Below are 22,879 nucleotides of genomic sequence, written 5' to 3' on the forward strand. Positions count from 1 at the left end.
TTAACTGGCATTCACTGAAAAATTATTCAATGACATGAACAAAGTGTTCATGGGCTGGTTTATGCCTCTTAAATCCTAAGTCATTGTTGATAATTTATCGGTACTGCTTACTCGTCCTGTTACATGGTCCCTCCTTACAGTTATTACAGGCAAGTACTTGGCTTATGTAGTACATTTATGTAACATATTAATGGCGTATTTACACAGAGGTTACTACTTTAGAGTCTAGGGTTCAGTTTAGCGGCTGTATGACACCTTTGGGAGCCCTTCTCTGGATGCCTGTTGTAATTTCAGAGGCTGTAATTATGATTCTCATAATAGTAAATGAGGAGAATGTATAATAAGTTTGAGAATATGGTATCTGAGTATTTCCCTTCCTCTGGAGTACAGTGACCTCAGAGTTTTCAACCATAGTTAGCCTAGATGTGGCAGTACAAGGGAACATCCTTCTGCAAAAAGACTTCACTCTCTACCACTAACTATCTCTATAAACTCTTGCGGCTGAAATTGCATTTTATTTTTGTATGTTCAGGCATGTCATTATAGACTCTCATAGATATGGTATTAGGTTCATGCACTGGTACTAGGCTAACTGCCCTTGTCGGCCATTTTAAGCCTAGCTAATTATCCCATGAAAGAATCAAATCCTGCACCTTGTGTCTGTAAGGTAAACACCCTAACTATTATACTGGGACCATTGTGTCTGCATGAAGTTTTCTTGAGTACTCTGGTTACTGCGTCTTCGTAAAAGTGAAGCAGTTAAAGTCCGGTAAATTATTAAATTATTATGCCAACCAAGAGAGAGTAATAAAAAGCTGTTACTGTCACTGGTCCAACAGGTATCAACCTAAGTGGGATGCTACAGTCCTGAGTGTACCATCCTTTAGCTGAGATGTTAAACTGAGGTCCCATCTTCCTGAGTCGCTGGCAGTTCAGGTGGATACCAAATATCTTAAGTATATTATTGTTGTCATTCAGTGATTACAATACATTACACTTGATTTTTATATGCAGTTTGCACACATTTCAATATTTCCATCTTTTTATCTATATCAATAACTATGCCACCCCATTTGTCGCAATCAGTTTAAGGCAATATAAGATTTTTACTTTTCAGCATCTTGTACAGTGCGTTTTCATATCTAAATTTTCACAAAAAAATACTGTGAAAAATCTTATTTACAGTGCCAACTGCAGCCTTTTTCTCTATTTCATATGTCACATGTGATACCATATTCAGAGTAGTAGGATTAAAACATTCACAGTCTTTTAAATACTCCCCTAAAGGTTTTCTACTTCTCCCATCTCAAAGTCTTATACTGTGTGGTCCCTTTTGTTCCACAAGTGTTATAGAACTTTTCTTTCTGTGCTTTATATTTCATCTGTGATTTCCCAGACAATTTATTTAACAATAGATGCCAGAAAAATCATTGCTGCCTCACTCTTTTCAAATCTTTTTGTCTTTCTTTCTTGGCTTTCCTGAAATTGTATCTACGGATTAACACACATTCTCATTCATTATTGTTATGTCATTGTTTTATTTCTCCATAAACCTCATCCATTTCATTCTTCCCAAGTTTTCATTTTATTTCACATTCACTCATTGCATAACTCATCTATTCCCATTTTTTCCTTGTCATCCCTTTCATTTACCTACATTAGCTCAGACTTTTTATGCAACATGTCTTTCTTCTTCCTCCCTTGTCTTTTTTAATGGTCAAAACCAATGTATTAAAGCCATATAAAATGCAGGACTGACTAAATTCACCCCCATTGTCCTTAAAATTATATTTTTTCCTAAAATAAATGTGCTTATCATACACATTTTCTTTTTCTGATATATGGAAAGCCTTCTACCAGGGTCTATATTATATTCTCGAAAGCTGACAATGCCAAATCTGACATTGTCAACACGAGAATATTGAATGCTGAGAATCTCGAGTGTGTAAACAGAAATCTCCGTAAGGGGACATGTATGACTCCAGTCATTGTTTCGGTTACCTATTACAGCCACGAAACCGCAGTTACACAAATACGGAAACGGTGACACATATTGAGCGAATCACGAAAACACCAAATGTCCTGAAGTGCGAAATTCGAAATGTCGAATCGTCATAGTTGACCCTTCTCCGGTATAGCTCTTTAAGGTAAGTGTGCAATAGTTACGGACCTTAGGGTTAGGGTGCAGGTTAAAGTAAGTGCATACATAGTAATATACATAAGCTTTAGTTTAGGGTTAGAAGTAGGGTTTTATTAAGTGTATGTATGTAGGCATATTCTTAAATAGGGATGGTCTAATAGAACTGTGTACCCATAAATCTACCCCATCACCTCTTGAACCTCGCCTTAAACATTCATATTTTATAAAATATGTTAAGTGAAAAGAAAATAATCCCAAACTTCTGTTATTGTTATGATTTTATATTGTTCTACAGCTAGTAAACAGCTTAATTTGTTGAGCTTATTTTCTGAGCTTCTAGCATTACTTAAACAACATTTTACTGGTTCTGATATGACTTTACATTCCCTTGTAGTTCTAATACTAAAAAGGGATGAAACTGGTCAAAAATGTAACTAGTCATGAAGCTTGCCACATAGGTACTTAGGTGGAAATTGTCTTGAGCAAATAGGTGATAATCATGAACACTTTCTTTCCAGTATTATAGTAATTGTACATTAAGCATCAATGAAGTTTCTCTTAACTAGTTAATAAATGCATGAGCCTTAGTGCATCCTTTCTAGATATTCTAGTCTACCCAACACTGAGATCATCATATGCTTCAGGGGTGTGTGTTTTAAATCATTAGTTCCCACATGTATTACATGTAAATGATATGCCAGTTTCACACGTCTCAGTCTTTGCAAATTATTAGGATTGTCCACTAATCCCAACCCTGAGACAGCAGATACAGTAAGACAGGACTTATCTATTTTAATAGTTCTTTAATAAAAGGTTTCAGTACTGATTGCCCCAAAATTAACACTTTGTGTGATTCTGTTACCCCATGAGCAGTTATATTTTTGCTTTCTTTAACATCAACATAATCTAATGTATCATGAGGTTCTGCCTGACTTATCCTTTTAATATGTCTCCTGATAGTAATATTAACAGAAGGAGAATTTTCTATAGTTGCACAATCTAAATTTACAATGCAATTATTCCTAACCTCACTTAAAGCCTTCTATCATTAACCTCCCTTCCGTTCTTTTATGCAATGACTTCTAGGTACAGACACACAGGCCTATGTTCTTGTACAAATGAACTTGAATCCACACTATCCAAAAAGGCATGTAATTCATCTGAACTGAGGGTATCTACAGCACAGTGGTGCAGCGGTTTACATTGTTTTCTCACAGCAAGAGGTTCTCCGGTTTGATTCTTGACTGGGGTGCCTTCTGTGTGGAGTCTGCATGTCCTCCCTGCATATGTGTGGGATTCCTCTGAGTGTTCCTGTTTCCTCCCACGTTACAAAGTCATGCGCCTAGAGGGTTTCTCCCCAGATCTCCAATGAAAATTGGCTTTTTCCAAGTCGGACTTTCCTGGTAAACAAATGTTAAATAAATAAATATTTACAGAATTATTTTCTTCATATTCTATGTCAGCTTTCCCATTAGTAGTACTTAAATCTGATTGGAGTTCAGAAGTAACATCCACAACCTTACTTTTTTTGTAATACAATGTCTTCTCTCCTTCTTTCTTTTCTTACCCTTTCTTTGTTGGAGAATCTGGGGTTCCTAAACTCCCATGCACACTGTTATCCAGAATAATTTCTGATTAACATTCAGTTTATGACTAGCCAAACACTCATAATCAAGTAAGCATTCAGAAATCATAGTAAACATTTTTCTAATATGACAAATGCAAGGATCTTTATTATTGTCACTAAAGGAATTGCTATCAATGACCTCTAAATAGTCTAATAGTTTAGTGCATTTTGAACATGTGTTAGCTTGCACACATTCTTTGATATAATTTGATTTTATAAGGTCTTCCAAAACATGCAAATTTAGTGTATTCTTGTTTCACTGAATGTTTAACAAATATAGACTTAAATTCCTTTAAAAATTAAGTAAAACAAGTTTAAAGCTTAAGACTTAGGTACCTCCTTCCTCACTCCTCACTCAGAAGTGAGCAATCGCTTTTCCCGGGTGAGAGATTTTAAGGAGTACAAGCTCCTGTCTGATTGGATGGGAGCATCCACAGCCCCAATAACATCAACAACCCTCCAGGAAGTTAAAAGTAAAAAGAAATAAAACAGGCAGTTGTTGCTCCATTGTCCTTAAAAGGATAGGAGGTAAGACAGAAAATGGTCACAAAAAGAAACACCAGCTGTTTGCCCTCAGTTGAAAACATGGGTCCCAAATGTATACTCTCGTCCGCTCACCAGGTGAGAGATTTTAAGCAGTACAAGCTTCTTTTCAGTTGGATGGGAGTATCAACAGCCCAATAACATCAACAACCCTCCAGGAACATAAGAAAAAAAACAAAACAAAACAAAAAAAAAAAACAAGGAACACTGCTAGCATCTGCTGCCAAATAAAGAGTTACTTCAGTGCAAGCGGTAGCAGAAAAATTAAAAACACTATCAGAAAAATCAGAAAAGGAAATAATTCTGCTTGTACCTTGTGATGCCCATGCCCTGGCCCAGCAATCAAGGAGTCTCAATCCTCACCACTAACATCAGTGAGGGGCATCTCATATAGGAGGAAAGGATAACAAATACACACAGTAAAGTGCAATTTCCCTTAAGAGCACACAGAGATCACAGTCAGTCTGGGGCTGGTCGCTCTGTTGCTTTCCAGGTCCCCAATAAGACTCCCCACTGGTACAGCTATAGGGTCCAGATCGCAGCTTAGTGGGCAAGCTAAAACCTCCAGCACCCTCTCTGTCCAACCAGTGCTTCATGTCCCTGCCCAAGTAGCTCACACACATCACACACACACACTTTGAGAAGACTTTATATAACCACACAGACACTTCTGGGGAAGGCTGGCACAGGTTCTCCAGCCATGCCCCCTTTTCCCAGATTATATGGTAGCACCCTGCCACCATCCACTAATATTTATCAGCTACTCAAAGGCCCTTAAAAGAGTAACCAATTATTACTGTGCAATATTACTATCCAATTGGTAAGTGCGACCAAACAGTCAAGGCTTATTAGAGTGACTTGGTACAGGATCACTATATACATGCAATGTACTCTAGAGCTTAAATTATCTCTACACAAAACAGCCACAGTTAAAAGGGTTTAAAAATATTTAATAATAAATAATTAAAAACACAAGACAATATGTTTTACTACACAGTGCTAGTCAAGAGTTCAGAGATTACAGAGAAATACTTAAAATAATTCAGTAGTACATTTCTGACATCACAGAAAGACACTTAGTCTAATCTTTCTAGTTTCTAGCTATTTCTAAGAGAAAATACAATTCTAAAATAACTTACATATACAGCAAAGGCAGAGTGCTGATGAGTTGGATGGTCAAGACAAAAATGCTTAATGCTCTCTGATTCTCTCTGTTTTTAAAATCACATTATTGGTTCACATTACATAATTCTTCACACTTCCCTGGGGTCCCAGGCTAACAGAAACTACATTTACATTATTTAGTAAGCTCACACCTGGTCAAGAAGCAAAGCCATAAAGGACATTTATGCATGCAAGTTCTGGCCATTAACTCTGGCCTGAAAACAATAGCAAGAATTCCTTCACCTAGACAGGTCGGAGCCGACTTTAAATCAAAAGGTTACAACATGTGTTACTTGGTCAGCAGAGTGCACTGTTGTTACATTTTTTTCAGTTCCACATGTAACACTATTTTTACCATTTAAGACAGCAAGCCTGTGGTATACAGTAATATTTACAGATGACAGAATTATCTAAAAAATGATATCTGGCTAGGCTGGCAGCCTTCACATTTCTCCCCCACAGAGAACTCAAGATAGTTTTTCAAGTGACCCTTGAGAAACACTGCTTGAGAGGGTTAGGTCAAGCTGAGTATACCTTACCCCATTCCCTGTCTTGAGAGCCCATCTGCATTGGCATTGCTAATCCCACTGCGGTGCTGCACTGACATATATGCCTGCAACCCTAGGCTCCATCTTAGCAACTTGGCATTTTGTTGGCTGGCTCTGTTTAACCATGTTAGGGGGTTGTGATCTGTCATAACAGTGAATTTCATTCAATACAGATAAGGCTGAAGTTACTGCAGTGCCCACACTATGGATAGACATTCCTTTTCTACAGCTGCATAACATTCCTCCCTGGGTTGGAGCCTACGACTGAGATAAACCACTGGGTGCTCTTCTCCCTCTGAAGAAATCTGGCTAAGTACAGCCCCCCACCCCATGGTTTGAAGCATCCACCTGCGCAACAAATTCTTTGCTGTAATCTGGACTGGCTAACACAGGGGTCCTCCCAAAGCTTCTTTAAGCTTCTGGAATGCCTGCTCACATGTTGGGGTCCACACTACCTTATCGGGCCTGTTCTTCCTTGTCAGGTGTGTGAGGGGAGCAGCTATGGTACTATAACTGTGCACAAACTTTCTGTAGTACCCTGTTGTCCCTAAAAATGCCCTCACCTACTTTTTAGTAACAGGTGCAAGCCATGCCTGAATGACTTCCACTTTGGCAGGTTCTGGCCTTATCTTACCACTCCCCACTCTATGTCCTAGGTAGGAGACCTCCGCCGTACCCACCTGACATTTGCTCGGCTTAATGGTCAATCCTGCCCTCTGTAGTCTGCCCATCACCTCCCTGACATGCTGAAAGTGCTCTGGCCAGGAATGGCTGTAGATGGCTGTATCCTCTAGGTAAGCAAGGGCAAACCCTCCTGCTCCTGCTAGGATATGATCTACCAGCCTCTGGAAAGTCTCTAGGGCATTATTCATCCCAAAGGGCATCTTTGTGAACTCATATAAGCCAAAAGAAGTCACAAAGGCTGACTTCTCTCTAGCACTGGGAGTCAAGGGCACCTGCCGGTAACCCTTGATAAGACCAATGGTTGTAAGATACTTAGTCCCACCCAGTTGCTCTAGGGCTTCATTCATCCTAGGCATGGGGTAAGCATCTGACTCTGTGTGACTATTTAATTTTCTTTAGTCCACACAGAACCTGGTGCTGCCATCCTTCTTTGGCACCAGCACCACGGGGAGGCCCAGGGACTGTTGGACTCTTGAATCACCCCTAGTTCCAACATCTCCTGTACCTCCTTCCTCAGAGTCTGTTTGACTCTCTCAGGCACTCTATAAGGGGCCTGCCTAATAAGCCTTTGGGGTCCTGTATCCATCTGGTGCTGCCCCAGGGGGGTGCACCCTGGTTTCCCAGTGAACATGTCCCCAAATTCCTGCAACACTGTTTGGATTTCTTGAACTTGGGTATGAGATAGCTGCTGGGACATTGCTACCCCTTCCACTGAGGTGTCAGCCCAAGCCTCACTGAGGAGATCAGTCCCCAGATCTCCCTCAGACTCCTCCTGCAATCCACTACAAATGCTCGGCACAAGGGCCTTCCCATCATGGTAAGGTTTCATCATGTTAACATGGTACAATTTGTGCCCCTGCCATCTGCCTAGCAGTTCCAGCATGCAGTTAACATCACTTACCTTTTTTACCACCTTGTAGGGTCCCTCCCAAGCTGCTTGCAGCTTGTTGTGTCTGACAGGAATGAGAACCATTACCTGCTGCCCCACAGCATACTCTCTAGCTCGAGCATTCCTGTCATACCACACCTTTTTCTGTTGTTGGTCTTCTGCCAGGTTCTCCTGGGCCAAGCCCTTGAGTTCCCTGAGCCTTGTCCTGAGGTTTAGGACGTATGCCACAACAGGCTCCTTGTGAGACTCACACTCACCTTCCCACTCATCTCGAATTAAATCTAGAGATCCCCCTCATCCTATGCCCATACAGCAATTAAAGGATGAAAAACCTGTGGATTCCTGTGGAACCTCTTTCTAAGCAAACAACAGATGGGACACATATTTGTCCCACTCCCTCTTAAACTGATCTGCAAATGCCCGTAGCATGGACTTTTTATTTATTTATTTTCAGTTTGATTACCAGGGAAGTCCACTGGGCCAGAACGTGCCCATTTTCAGTGGAGGCCCGGGGAGAAAAGCTCCATAAGCAATACAATACAATAATGGTTACATAATGCTAAAAGTAAAATACATGTATAAAATTCATACAGTCAGGAAATGCAAAATGCATAAAATGTACATCATAAAACACAGTTAACAGATAATAGAGAACACAGTTTACAGGTATTTCCATTCAGCGCAGCATGATCAACTGTCTGTAATATAAAGATTTGAGGTTTCTTGTGTTTTTACATTAGAGGGGGGCAGATTAGCATGTAGATGTTTTAGTTAAATAAGGTAAAAAAATTGCTGTGCAGACAATAGAAATACCGTGATATTTACAATATTTACATACTTGGAGTCAAGTGACAGAAATTGCTTGATTGTAGAGTTTAACCTCTCAACAAGACCATTAGAGAGGATGGTAGGCGGTGGTCTTTAGGTGCTTCATCCCACAGTACTTCCACAGACAAGCCAGAAGGTCTGACATGAAACTGGCACCTCTGTCAGTCAGTATTTCTTTTGGGAAACTTACCCTGCTGAAAATCTCCAACAAAGCATTTGCCACCTTCTATGCCTCAATGGAGGACAAAGCCACTGCCTCAGGGTATTGTGTAGCATAATCCACTATCACTAGGATATACTTTTTCCCTGTGGAACTTGGGGTACTCAGAGGACCCACAATATCCATAGCTACCCTCTGAAATGGCTCCTCAATCACAGGCAAAGGCATCAAAGCAGCTCTCACCTTGTCTCCTGCCTTGCCTACCTTTTGACATTGCTCACAGGTCCTGCAGTACCCTGTTACATCTCTGGAAATTCCAGGCCAATAGAGGTTCTGCATAATACGCCTCTTTGTACGTTTTATACCCATATGACCTGCAAAGGGAATATCATGGACTATGGCTAGAAGCACCGGATGGTAGGCTCTAGGCACTACCAACTGCTGTACTCTCTCACCTTCAAGCCCTCCCTCAGGGGTCCACTCTCTGTATAGAAGCCCTTTGTCCCAGTATACAGATTCTCCCTTTCCTTGAGAATCAGGTGCCTTCCAAGCTATCTGCCTCAGGTCTTGCAATGTAGGGTCTGAGAGCTGAGCTTGTCTCAACTCTCTCCTTGTAACTCCTCCCAGCTCCCCTTCCCCAGGAAGTCTGGCATCCTCTGACAGTGGTGCCTCCCTGTTAGCCTGGGTACTATTACTCAGCTCTACCTTTGCAGTCACTCTGTCCAAGGGACCATCAGTACCCCCAAGCAGCTGTGGCTCACCTTCAGTCTCACTGCTACATGGTAGCTCCCCCCTGAAGTAACCACCTCACCAGTCCTGGCTGCAAGTATGCAGTCTGTCTTGGTCTCCCCCAGGCTACCAGACTTACCTGCTTGTCTCCAAGCCTGACTGCATGTAACTGCACAAGCACAGGGTACCTCACTATCAAAATCATTCCCTATCAGGACATCTGCAGGTATATCCTCAAACACATTTACTTGTTGGCTTCCTTTTCCACCCTCCCAGTCAAGGTGAACCCTAGCCAAAGGTATTTGGAATGGGATCTCTCTTAAAGCCCTGACTGGAGTAGACTGCCTGGGCAAGTAGTGCTCCTCTGAAACCATTGCAGGCTTTACAATGGTTATATCAGAGGCTGTGTCTCTCTTGGCAATGGCCTCTTTGCCATTCACTACAATAGGATATAACCTCTGGTGGTAGTTTGGTACCTTTGTTGTCCCAAGACAACCTACTATTGGCATTTTGTCTTTCCCACTTACTGGTTCCCTCACCTTTTAGGTTCATAGGTTCATAGGTTCATACTAGGCTATCTGCCCAAGGGCATTTATAAGCCTAGCCCATAGTTATTTGGCTTTCGCCACCCCTTTAGTTTGAATAAAACTATGCCTATTATTTTGCTGTGCCTCTGTCAAGCAGTGACACTGAAGTAATCCCTGCGGTATATCTGCGATCCCCCATCCATTGGTCAAGATTCCTCTTGAACAAGGCCAGCGAGGGATTTTGTTCCACAGCATAGGGAGTCTCTGGGTGATGAATCTGTCCCTCCAGCACATTCTATTAATAACCGTGTCAAGGTTTAAGTCTCCCGCCCTTGTGGTTCTGAGGGATCTAGATTTTTTGAGGTGAAGCATATTCATCAAATCAGGGTTTGACATGGCCTTATATGTCAGGCACAGGTCACCTCTGAGCAAGCGGTATGAGACTGAATAGAGCTGGAGTTCTTTCAGTCGGGCAGCATAAGACATATTTTTGAGACCCTTTATCCTTTTGGTGAGGAACTTTTGGGGCCTTTCCAGCTGCTGCAGGTGTCGGGTCAGATACATTCGAATGGGGCATTGTACTCAATCATAGGTCTAATGAGTGATGAGTACAGGGGGACGATGACCTCCTTGATCTAGATGTGAATCCCTTCATGATCAGGTGGGCAATGTAGAAGGTTTTCCTAACCACTTTAGCAACATGAGTGTCAAACGCTACTGTCAACCTGGGTCCCCAGATCCCTGATGACTTCTTCTGTGCTCAGTGGATTGCCACCTATATGGTAGCTAGGGGTAACCTTGTTTTTCCCGAAGGGTATGACTATGCATTTCTTGGCATTTAACTTTAGGCCATGGCTCTGGCACCAGTTATCCGTTTCTGTGAGGCCCTTCTGAAGGATATCTGTGTCAGATGTGTTTTCGACTATGGCCCAGTTTGCAGTCATCTGCAAACTTTGTCAGCCATAACCCTCCTGTGTTTGCTTGTACTTCAGAAAAGTAGATGCCGAACAAGAGTGGACCCAGGACTGAGCCCTGTGGGACACCACTTGTGACAGGCTTTGAGTCTGACATGGCTCCAGCAACTCTGACCCTGTGGGTTCTGTCACTTAGCCAGTTTGCAACCCATCTTGTGATGTATGGGTTTACATTCAAGCTGATGAGTTTTTCGATGATACCTGAGTGGGGTATTGTGTCGAAGGCCTTTGCCAGGTCAAGGTAGGCTGTATGGACTGCCTTTCCTCATCAATGGCCTTGGTGACTGTCTCGAAAAGTCAACCAAGTTTAAAAGGCATGATCTGCCTTTGACAAAGCCTAACTGGGTTGGATCCAAAGTCTGCAAGTTCCCTATGTCTTTATTTATGAGTTCCATTATGATCCTCTCCATAGCTTTGCAGATAAGGCTTGTCAAGCTAATGGGATGGTAATTTCCAGGGTCGGTGGAGGCACCGCCCTTGTGAAGTGGGACCACAGTCGCCGTGCGCCACTCCTGAGGTGAGGCTAACATTAAACAGCTGTCCTAACTGCGGGTTTAATTCCTCATTGAGTTCGTGGAGCACACAGCCGGGGAAACCATCTGGTCCCATGGATGCTGTGTTTTTTGCTTTGGAGAGAGCAGTTCTCACCTGGGCGTTGGAGATGTTTGGGGGGCTACAATCCTCTGCTATAGATATCTCTCCTTTGCGGGGGAGGGGGGGGGAAGTTTGCACTGAACCTGTCAGCCAGTATGTTGGCAATGTGTGTAGGTTCAGTAATCTTCACATCATTTTGAACTAATTCTGAGCATATCTGTGAGTTTCCTCCTAGGTTTCTAACATAGCTAAAGAAGGCCTTATGATTGTCTTTTGAGTCCTTGGCGACTTTTCTCTCAAAATTTGCCTTGGATGATTTTATGAGAGCTCTTAGTTTTTTACTTATAATGATCAAAGGTGTCTTACCTTTCAAGGATTTTGCTCTATCTTGTAGTAGCTTCCTCCTTTTGTTGTAGAGTTTGTTTATGGCTGGGGTCCACCAGACTGGACGCTTGCCTTTGGTACCAAGAGTCTTAGTTTTGTTTGGGATTGCCTGATCCATGCAGTCCTGTAGGTGCTGGTAGAAGGCATTTGTAAGTGATTCAGCGGTTTGAGTAATGTTTACCACTGGCTCAGGGGCCTTAAAGGAGACCACACTAGTTTTTAGAAGTGAGAAGTCGGCTTTTGAGAAGTTTTTCACTGTGGTCTTTTTTATTTCAGGTGGGGGTGGGAGGAGGACCTCCAGCGAGATTAGTTTATGATCTGATCTCACCAGTGAGGGGTATACTTCCGGTGTTGAACATTGTGATCCCATGTTCGTGATGATGAGATCAAGTATGTTTTCTCCTCTTGTGGGGATGGTGACTAGTTGTTCCATGGCATTTGAGTTTATGAACTCCAGGAACCTTTGGGCTAGAGTGTTTGGGCTTGAGTAGTGTTCCCAGTCTATATTAGGGTAGTTGAAGTCACCTAGTATGATGGTGTTTGGAGATACATTTATCCCCTCCATTGTTTTCAGGAAGGCCATGTGAGGTTCCTGAGTTTGAGAGGGTGGCCTGTAACATGCTACAAATTGCAGAGCAGTCTTGCCTATGGTTAATTGCACCTGGATGGTCTCCGATGCATCGTGCGTTGCCACCAACCTTGAGGTGTGGGTGTCCTTTATGAATATGGACACCCTCCTTTCTTGGTGCTGTCCGGATTTTGGGGCCGGAACGCATGATATGAGGTGAAACCTGCTAGTGCTGGGGTGCTCTCAGGAGCCTTGAACCAGGTTTCTGTCACAGCACAGACATCGATGTTCTCCATACTGAGAAGGGCCTCGAGTGCGTGCATCTTGAGATTGAGACTTCTGGCATTGAGCAGCATTACCCTTAGTTTTTTACTTTTTGTGTTCTAGGGTGGTAGGTTTAGAATTTGAGCCTTGCCTAAAAAGGCACTATGGGGTGGCAAGAGCCTTAGCCAATATCCGAAGCCTAGGGTGACAGGTGCAAGCCATCCCTTGCGAAGCAGCGTGGCTTGTCCAGCATGTCATCCCAGGCAGACAGACATTGGATCCCCTTTGAATGACACCAGAATTTAAGCCAATTATTAAAGCTGATCATCTTATCACTGTATTGTGGCATCATTCTAGGTGAAGGTAGGATAATGCTCAAGGTCAGGGTCATACCTGCCTGGGCTACATAATCAGAGAGCTCCTCAATGTCTCTTTTCATGTAGTCCAAGGAGGTGCGTCTCAGGTCGCTGACACCAGCGTGGACAATGACTGAGTCGCACTTGTACCTGCTGTTGAGAGACCTGAGTGCTTGTGTTATGTGGCGGATTCTAGCCCGACAGGCAGCTTACTGTGACCTTCTCCTTACTCAGTCTGGTGAGCGGGACGTCAGTGTGTCTGACTATGGAGTCACCTACGACAAGTATGTTTGGTGTTGTATTTGGCCTTAAGGGCAGTGACTGCTTTGCACACTGATTTTGTTGTTTATGTGTTTGTGTGGTGTATTGAGTTTGCAGTTGCTTGGGTGTCTGCTTTGGAGGCCTCTGCTGTTTAGGTAAATTTTTACTCAGAGCCTCCGAGTATGTCTTAGTGTGTTTATGTGTTTGATTCAGTGGTGTGGTTGAGTTATGTGAGACTGGTATTGTGGTGTGTGTAGTTGCCTTCTCCTCTTGCCTGGTCTTGCCAGTCCTGAGTTGAGAGAGCTCAGCCTCCAGTCTGGCTAAATAGCTGCATCTCTCACAAGTGTTAGTGTTACGTGGGAGGAGGAGAGGGTTGTCCGTGTACATGAGGCAATTGTAACATTGTCTCAGAATTCCCAGATTCACCAACTGGGCAGGAGAGGACGCCAGCATCTGACCCTTCACATGCTAGAAAGAATTATGAGTTGGTATGAGACAGAAAAGTAGTGGGCTTAGCAGGGAAGTGGGCACTTCTGGGGGGTTTTGCTAGTGAGAGATTTGTATAATATAGGAGTGCTTGACCTGCAAAGAGAATGCTTGTAAGACAAGGGATATGCTTATAAGACAAGTGCTGAGCTTTTTGAGAAGAAAAAGCTATTTGGAACAAGTGCTGCACTTTTTAGTGTAGGTGTAAACTGTTTAGGTTCCTAACAGAGCAGTTCTAAGGGAAAATTGAAGAACAGACTTTCTGGAGCCAGAAAGAGTTTAACCTTGTTTAACCGGCTGCCCAATGCTGCTCTAGTGGCAACTCCACTAATCGCTAAAGCACGTTAAAGCGTGCTTGATAGCAGGGGCTGGAAAGAAGCAGGAATAGACCCAAAAGGGAAAATAAAACTACAGTTTCAAGTCAGTAACCACCTCTACGGGGGGCAGGGAAGCTGCTCAATGTTAGTCACTGCCACTGATCAACAGAGAGACCCTCCTTCAGCCCAAGCAAAAGTGGCCTCACAGAAACTTTCAAACAGTTCAGGAACAGCAAGCCTGTAACTGAACTTTTTTAACTCTCAGAAAAGTGGGAAAAAGCAAGATTTTTTTTTTGTTTTTGTTTTTTACAGAGATAGCAGAGGTTCACAAGTAATATCAAGTTATAACAGTGCAGTAAATGACCCCACACAAGAGTGCTAGGTCAAGGACAGAAAATATGCAAGTTTTAAGAAAAACAATTTAAAATTAAGTGCAAACAGGAAATTCAGCAAACAGCTTTTGGTTGTGCTCTAAATACAGCTACTAATACAGAAATCAAGTTTAACAAGCCAGAAAATGCTCAAGCTAGGCAGCTATGCAGAAAAACTTAGCAAATAAACAGAGAAGAAAATACTTAAAATCTCAAAAGTGGCTCCCTTCTTCTCTCAGCATTTTTTCCTCTTGGAGGGTGCTTCACCAACAGCCAACAAGCCTGAAAAGATGCCCAAACCACGAGGCAACTAGGTTTTAAGAGAGGAAGATGAAGGAGTTATGGAAATGACCCCTAGTGGCCAATAAAACTACAGTTTCAAGTCAGTAACCACCTCTACGGGGCAGGAAGCTGCTCAATGTTAGTCACTGCCACTGATCAACAGAGAGACCCTCCTTCAGCCCAAGCAAAAGTGGCCTCACAGAAACTTTCAAACAGTTCAGGAACAGCAAGCCTGTAACTGAACTTTTAACTCTCAGAAAAGTGGGAAAAAGCAAGATTTTTTTTTGTTTTGTTTTTACAGAGATAGCAGAGGTTCACAAGTAATATCAAGTTATAACAGTGCAGTAAATGACCCCACACAAGAGTGCTAGGTCAAGGACAGAAAATATGCAAGTTTTAAGAAAAAACAATTTAAAATTAAGTGCAAACAGGAAATTCAGCAAACAGCTTTTGGTTGTGCTCTAAATACAGCTACTAATACAGAAATCAAGTTTAACAAGCCAGAAAATGCTCAAGCTAGGCAGCTATGCAGAAAAACTTAGCAAATAAACAGAGAAAAAATACTTAAAATCTCAAAAGTGGCTCCTTTCTTCTCTCAGCGTTTTTTCCTGATGCCCAAACCACGAGGCAACTAGGTTTTAAGAGAGGAAGATGAAGGAGTTATGGAAATGACCCCTAGTGGCCAATAAAACTACAGTTTCAAGTCAGTAACCACCTCTACGGGGGGCAGGGAAGCTGCTCAATGTTAGTCAATGCCACTGATCAACAGAGAGACCCTCCTTCAGCCCAAGCAAAAATGGCCTCACAGAAACTTTCAAACAGTTCAGGAACAGCAAGCCTGTAACTGAACTTTTTTAACTCTCAGAAAAGTGGGAAAAAAGCAAGATTTTTTGTTTTGTTTTTGTTTTTTTACAGAGATAGCAGAGGTTCACAAGTAATATCAAGTTATAACAGTGCAGTAAATGACCCCACACAAGAGTGCTAGGTCAAGGACAGAAAATATGCAAGTTTTAAGAAAAAAACGATTTAAAATTAAGTGCAAACAGGAAATTCAGCAAACAGCTTTTGGTTGTGCTCTAAATACAGCTACTAATACAGAAATCAAGTTTAACAAGCCAGAAAATGCTCAAGCTAGGCAGCTATGCAGAAAAACTTAGCAAATAAACAGAGAAAAAATACTTAAAATCTCAAAAGTGGCTCCCTTCTTCTCTCAGCGTTTTTTCCTCTTGGAGGGTGCTTTTGTTCCCCACCTTGCCTCTGTGGATACCTGTATGCCACATGGCCCCACTGGTTGCATTCAAAACATTTAACCCTAGCTCCTGGACATGTACCTGGACTAGTGACTTCCCCTGCTACTGTCTGACTCTGTAGGGGCAGTCTGTGCTGCCCACCATGGGTTCCTTTAGACCCATGAGCAGTACTGGGGGTCCCTTTCCTGTGCAGGGCTGCCCTGCTTGCCAAGTATAGGTCTCCCTTCCTCCCCAACTCATCTGACGTAGCACATTATCTGTCAGATAACCAGATCCTCATGTCCTCAGGCAAAGTGATAAGGGCTTGTTCCCTCACCAAAAGGTCTGCCAGCCCTTCAAAAGTGGTGACCTGACATCCACTCGCCCACCTATGGAAATAAGTGCTCAGTTCAGCAAAATATTCACACACACTTTCATCTGCCTTGCATCTATGCTCACAAACCTTTTTCTTATACGTTTTAGGTGTTAGCTTAAACAATTCTAATAAGTGATTTTTAACAGCAGTATAATAAAAACATGCAACATCAGACATTTTTGACAAAACAGTTACAGCTTTACCATGGAGTAAGGGAGTCAGGAACCATACCCAGAGCCTTTGGTCAACACTATACTGTTTGCATACCCTCTCAAACATATGAATGAAACTATGAAAATTATCCCCTTTAAATTGCGGAAGAAATTAACTGACCTTTTGTGCTTCTGGGGTCCAGTTACTCCCTTTCCCATTACATCCATGATTCTGACGAAGAGTCACCATTTCTGTCTTATGCCTCCTCTGCCGTTGCTTTTCCTCAGCTTCTATTTCCAAATGCCTGGCCTCCAACTCAAGTCTCTTTAGCTCCAGATGGATTTTTAAGTCCTCTGCAGAAAGGTTGAGCTGTCCATTCTCCGAGGGTATTATATCTCCACTACCAGTCTGATTGTCCTCCTTTTTGATATTTTCTGATGCAGCTGTAACCAAGGCTGCAATCCGGTCTGCCTTAGTCAGGTTTCCATGCACCATTCCCCTAGCCTGGCACATCTCTGCCAGCTGGCTCCTTGTCAGCTTTCCATACTCCTCTGCTGACATGCTGCCTGCTTACCCTGACTAGCTAAGCTATCAAAAGGAATAAAACAATTGTGATTTGATCTCTGAGTATTCACTGCGTGGCTGATTTAGACTACAAAACACCTTCAAAGCTCATTGTTCACAGGTTACAGGAATTCACTCTACCCACACCACTACAAGCCAATTAGTATTTGCCAACCAATTAATATGTGGTGTGGATATCCCACCACTGCCAAACAACTAATATGTGACAACCATGCCCTGGCCCAGCAATCAAAGAGCCTCAATCCTCACCACTAACACCAGTGAGGGGTGTCTCATATAGGAGGAAAGGATAACAAATACACACAGTAAAGTGCAATTTCCCTTAAGAGCAGACAGAGATCACAGTCAGTCAGGGGCTGGTCACTCCCTTGCTTTCCAGGTCCCCAATAATACTCCCCACTGGCACAGCTATAGGGTCCAGATCCCAGCCTAGTGGGCAAGCTAAAACCTCCAACACCTTATCTGTTCAATCAGTGTTTCATGTCCCTGCCCAAGTAGCTGACACACACACACTTTGAGAAGAGCTTATATAACCACATACACACATACACTCCTGGGGAAGGCTGGCACAGGTTCTCCAGCCATGCACGCTTTTCCCAGACTATACGTTAGTACCCTGCCACCACCCACTGATATTTATCAGCTACTCAAAGACCCTTAAAAGGGTGACCAATTATTACTGTGCAATATTATTATCCAATTGGTAAGTGCGGCCAAACAGTCAAGGCTTATTAGAGTGACTTGGTACAGGATCACTGTATACATGCAATGTACTCTATAGCTTAAGTTATCTCTACACAAAACAGCCACAGTTAAAAGGGTTTAAAAATATTTAATAATAAATAATTAGATAATTATTAAATTAATATTATATATAATATATAATATATAATACAATATTAAATAATAAATAATTAAAAACACAAGACAATCACCCACCATGTCCCAGGACCCCCATTACGCATTTCTGGAAACACTGGGAAACATAAAGGTCCTACCAAACACCCTAATATTGAGTGATTTCAATTACCCAAACATTAACTGGGAGAACTAGTCAAGTACTAACTCCCTTGCCCAACATTTCCTAGAATTTATACACTCAAACGCTCTGGTTCAACTGGTCAGCACTCCCACCAGAGGTGCCAACATATTGCACCTGGTCATCACCGACATGGGTGACCGGTGTTCCACACCAGAGGTCAACCCCTCGCTGGTTAGATCTGACCATAAACAAATCACTTTGGATATCCACATTCCGCCCCCACCTCCGGACAAGGAAACCACTGTGAAAAACTTTACAAAAGCAAACTTCACATTAGTTAAGACCAAGGTGGAAAGTTTCAAAGCCCCCATGCTGAAGGATAACGATGTCCAAGCTGCAAAATCCTTTACTAATGCATTCTATGGGCACCTACAAGAATGCATGGATTGTGCCATCACAAGCAAAACCAAGACTCACTCCTCCAAGAAAAGGAAACCAGTCTGGCGGACTCATGCCATAAACAAGCTATACAATAGAAGGAGGAAACTAGTACAGAAAAGAGTAAAATCCCAAAAAGGGAAGACATCCCTGATCAGTATCAGTAAGAAACTATGATTCCCTCATAAAATCATCCAAGGCGAGCTTTGAAAGGAAAATTGCCAAGGACTCCAAAGATAACCACAAGGCATTCTTTAGCTATGTCAAGAATCTAAGTGGCAATGCTCAGATCTGCTCGGAGTTAGTGCAGAATGGCACAAAATACAATGAACTGACTGATATCGCTAACATCCTGTCAGACAGGTTCAGCACAAACTTCACCCCCCTCTCACCCTCAAAAGGGCTCATAACCATACGAGAAGAATGTAGAGTCCCTGAAATCACAGACTCTCAGGTTAAAACAGCCCTCTCCAAAGCCAAAAACACAACATCAATTGGACTGGATGGTGTCCCAGGCTGCGTCCTATATGAGCTCAAAAATGAACTAACCCCTCACCTAAACATACTGTTTAAACTCAGCCTCTCCACAGGCTACGTACCCATGTGCACACAGCAACGGTTATTCTGCTCCACAAAGATGGAGCCACAATAGACCCCGGGAACTATTGCCCTATAAGCCTGACTAGCCTGGTCTGCAAGGCTATGGAGCACATCATCATGGAACTCATTAACAGAGACATTGGGAACCTCCAAACACTGGACCCTACCCAGTTCAGCTTTGTTACGGGCAGATCATGCCTCCTAAATCTGGTAGACTTCTTTGAGACAGTTACCAAGGCTATAGATGAGGAAAAGGTGGTACACACAGCCTACCTAGACCTTGCTAAGGTCTTTGACACCATTCCCCATTCTGGTATTATAGACAAACTCACCAACCTGAACATAAACCCCTACATCACAAGATGGCTTGCCAACTGGCTCATGGACAGAACTCACATGGTGAGAGTTGCGGGAGGTAGGCCCAACTCTAAACCTGTTACAAGTGGCGTTCCCCAGGTCTCAGTCCTAGGACCCCTCCTGTTCGGCATATACTTCTCAGAGGTACAGGCAAGCACAGGAGGACTATGGCTGACCAAGTTCACAGACGACTGCAAACTAGGGGCTATAATTGACTCTCTGGCTGACACAGACATCCTCCAAAAGGGTCTCATTGAGGTGGATACCTGGTGTCAAAATCATGGCCTCAAGCTAAATGCCAAAAAGTGCATAGTTATCCCCTTTGGAAAAAACAAAGTACCCACAAACTACCACATAGGTGATAGTCCCCTAAATACGGAAGGCGTAATAAGGGATCTGGGGACCCAAGTAGATAGTAATCTCACCTTTGATAATCACATTGCCAAAGTGGTTAGAAAATCCTTTTACGTGGCCCACCTAATCACAAAAGGGTTTGCATCCAGATCAAAAGAGGTCATTGTGGCCCTCTACTCATCACTCATCAGACCCATCATTGAGTACAACGCCACATTTGGTATGTACCTTACAAGACACATGCAACAGCTGGAAAGACCACAGAAGTACCTCACCAAGAGGATCACTGGCCTCACACAGATGCCCTGTGCAGCTCGACTGAAGAAACTCCAGCTGTACTCGGTTACATACCGCCTACTCAGAGGTGATCTCTGCCTGACATACAAGGCAATGTCCAACCCAGAATTGATGGACATGCTCCACCTAAAGAAAACCTTATCCTCTGGAGTCACACACTCTAGGGATCTAAACCTCACCACAACAATAAATAGGACATGCTGGAGGCATAGATTCCTGCCCCAGAGACTTCCCATGCTTTGGAACAAGATTCTAATCTACATTAGGCAAAAGAAACCTTGACGAGTGGATGGGAAACAGAAAGTTTACCCCGGGGGTCGCTTCAGCGGTACTGCTGGACAGAGGCACAGGGAACTAATCTAAGGGGGTGACGAAAGCCAACACATTCTGGCTAGGCTTATAAATGCCTTTGGGCAGATAGCCTAGTACCTACCTGTGAACCTATGATCCTATGAACAATACTTTTTACTACACAGTGCTAGTCAAGAGTTCAGAGATCACCGAGAAATACTTAAAATAATTCAGTAGTACTGTTCTGACATCACAGAAAAACACTTAGTCTAATTGTTCTAGTTTGTAGCTATTTCTAAGAGAAAATACAATTCTAAAATAACTTACATATAGAGCAAAGGCAGAGTGCTGATGAGTTGGATGGTCAAGACAAACGTGTTTAATGCTCTCTGATTCTCTCTGTTTTTCAAATCACATTCCTGGTTCACATTACATCATTCTTCACACTTCCCTGGGTTCCCAGGCTAACAGAAACTACATTTACATTCTTTAGTAAGCTCACACCTGGTCAGGAAGCAAAGCCATAAAGGACATTTATGCATGCAAATTCTGGCCATTAACTCTGGCCTTAAAACAATAGCAAGAATTCCTTCACCTAAACAGGCCGGAGCCGACTTTAGATCAAAGGGTCACAACATGTTTTAATTGATCAGCAGAGTGCACTGTTGTTACATTTTTTCAGTAACACATGTAACACTATTTTTACCATTTAAGACAACATGCCTGTGGTTTACAGTAATATTTACAAATGACAGAATTATCTCCAAAATTCTATCCGGCTAGGCTGGCAGCCTTCACATACCTTCTACCAAATAACCTGTTACCTCAGTGCCAGCAGAGGCAGAAAAGTGATGAACTCTACCACAAAGTAAAACAAAGCAAAATAAAACAAAAAGCAGAAAACTTAAGAAATGTCTGCCAGCATGTACTTCCAGATGAACAATTACCACAGTGCTAGCTATAAAATCAGTATCCCAAACTAAAAATGTTAGACAGCTAAAGCACTGATTACTGCTTATTTGGTGGTAGTGCTAAGAGTGTTTCCTTTTTTTTTTTTTTTTTGTTACTTCCTTTCTGGTGTATATTTACACCCTGTTTCTCATATTTTATTTGTAATGCATTTAGGTCATTCACAATAATACACATTTTACATATTTATCTTTATCTCCAAATCCTTTCTGTTTTTCTTTCTTTCTTTTTTTCTTACTCTTAGTAACTGCTTCTCTATTTCCACAAACATTTTGTTCATCAACTCTTATTTTTAACGGTTGTAATTAAGTCATCTGCCTGTGACACAGACGATGGTATTTTCATTCCATATCTTTTCTCCCACAATGTTTCGCTTAGTTTGTGCAAACCAGTTTTTATCCCTACATTCAACAAATGCATCAAATGTTATCTCACTCTTAAGACATGTCCGATTTTTGCCCTTTTCTAACCTTATTTTCACTCCCACCCATCCATTTACCATAACTCTTGCCTACATCTTTTCATATACTAGGCTATCAGTCTAAAAAGTATCACAAGCCAGAGGTCAGAATCAAACCTTGTACCTGGTATCTGCGAGGTTTAGATCTTTGCCATTGTGCCAAACTCCCTCCATTTACTATCCTATATTGCTCTTCTCAGAATTCAAAAGCCCTAGCCATGTCACATGACACAATTTTCCTCCTGTTTTTCTCTGACTATACTGTCTACTACTTTAGTTATAACATCTCTTTTATGTGTTCTCACAGTACTCCATATACTGCTTCATACAAAACATCTGTTATTACTTCCTAAAATCTTCCTTTTAAACTTTTTATGAATATTTGTAATCTGCATTTCTCAGTTATTGACCAACAGTTGTCATACCTCTCAACTTGCAGACATTGAAAATAGGAACAAAGACACCTGAAATCTAGGGCCAGCCAGCCAAATAATTAGCATACAAATTGAATAACAAATGGCACATATATTTTCCTGCTTGCAGTAGGAATTCAGGAAACTCCTCAGAGATATATAAGTAAACAAAGTGACAGTAATGATGGAAAAATATAATCACATAAGCACATTATCAAAGAGGTAGTTTAAAATATGTAGACTTTAATGAACTGCATTGCAAAATTCTGCCTCAGAAGGTCATTTATTTTTGCTTCTAAAAAAGAAAGTGTAAGATGTGTGCACTGCTAGTATGTTGGTCATACAGTGTGGTTTTCTGTGTACTACAGAGTTTCAAAAATCACGTGTGATGAGGAGGGATTCAGAAAATTGTGTAAAGGGGTAAATCAATCCTAAGATTTGGGGCATATCTCCAAAAATAAGTATATTATGTGCAAGAATAATTCAGTCCTGAAAATAAAAATGTTCCTCCAAAATATTGAGAGGTCTTCCAATTGTTTATATTCTTCTTATATCTTTTTACCATATGAATGTATCACTCCAACACCTGATTTCTTCTTTTGTTTCTTCATTTAATTATTCATTTGACACTTTTATAAGAACATTACTTTCCATGTATGTCACCCCCTTGTAAAATATA

The 22,879-nt window shown here is 42.0% G+C and overlaps 1 protein-coding gene across 1 annotated transcript in view; it reads right to left on the reverse strand.

Moving 5' to 3' along the window:
- Window positions 1–22,879, reverse strand: part of LIPC (lipase C, hepatic type) — a 222,332-nt gene that overhangs the window by 166,575 nt on the left and 32,878 nt on the right. The gene's annotated exons all lie outside the window — the stretch shown is intronic.

Source organism: Protopterus annectens, chromosome 7.part1 (assembly GCF_019279795.1).
Source record: "Protopterus annectens isolate FY-2018-M chromosome 7.part1, PAN1.0, whole genome shotgun sequence".
NCBI classification, from domain to species: Eukaryota; Metazoa; Chordata; order Ceratodontiformes; family Protopteridae; genus Protopterus; species Protopterus annectens.